The sequence below is a fragment of the Nanorana parkeri genome, unplaced genomic scaffold (genome assembly GCF_000935625.1).
Source record: "Nanorana parkeri isolate BGI_ZX_2015 unplaced genomic scaffold, ASM93562v1 scaffold9076, whole genome shotgun sequence".
Taxonomy (NCBI): domain Eukaryota; kingdom Metazoa; phylum Chordata; class Amphibia; order Anura; family Dicroglossidae; genus Nanorana; species Nanorana parkeri.
The window spans coordinates 1-839 of record NW_017315152.1 but is presented as its reverse complement, the minus strand read 5'-3'; the positions used below and the strand labels follow the sequence as shown (position 1 = coordinate 839).

Genomic DNA, 839 nt, shown 5'->3' with positions numbered 1-839 from the left:
TTTTTATATGAATGGGTGAAAGCCCGCAGCCATGGAAATCCGGTCTGCCTCTGGGGGCATTCTCTGGGTACCGGGTAGGTTCTGGGTACGGGGCTGATGTTTAATTGTATTAGTGAGCTTCATCCTTTGTCTGGAAGCATAAAGGGTAAATATATTACTCATTAGCCACAAAATATTAATATTTTCCCGTATTTTCTTTTTCTTTTGTAATCTCACATTGTTTATCCAAATGAAGAAATAAGTTTGATATATATCTATATACAGGAAACACACACATATATATTACATTTACTTGTTCCTTTTTTATATTGACAGTATTGCCACTAATGCAGCCAGGAAATTGCAAGAAAAAGGTGAGTAATGTTGTAGAATAAATAATACTAATAAAGTACGTTATGAAAAATCAGCCAGATTGCAGATCACACGAGAAAAGAACTTCCTTTTTCACTTGTTCAAATGGCAGTTTCACATTTTAAGAGAACCTGTCATGCAAGTCAAACTTTTAAAAAGTGTTAATGATTTGTGATTTGTCCTCATGAAGGGAATCCAGCTGACGCTGTGATCTTGGAGGGCCCGTATACCAACATCCGGGCTGCTGGAGCTTATCACCCTTTCGTAAAGGTCTGTAGCAGATGCATACAACTAGAAAATAAAACTTATAAACACTTTAAAGCCAAAAGTATGTGAACATCCCTCCAAATGATTGAGCTCAGGTGTCTCCGTTGAAGGGGGGTTGTTATTCCTACCTCATACAAGACTTTGTAGACAGTTCTGCTCCTCCAACCTTGTGGTAACAGCTTAGTGAAGACCCTTTTCTGTTCCACCATGACTGTCCCCTG

The 839-nt window shown here is 38.5% G+C and overlaps 1 long non-coding RNA gene across 1 annotated transcript; it reads left to right on the top strand.

Annotated features, from left to right (window-relative positions):
• LOC108804273 lies at nucleotides 1-625 on the top strand. Its single transcript, XR_001942349.1, has 3 exons — nucleotides 1-74; nucleotides 316-353; nucleotides 542-625. It is a non-coding gene; the product is annotated as an uncharacterized LOC108804273 (long non-coding RNA).
• Nucleotides 626-839: the final 214 nt, after the last annotated feature.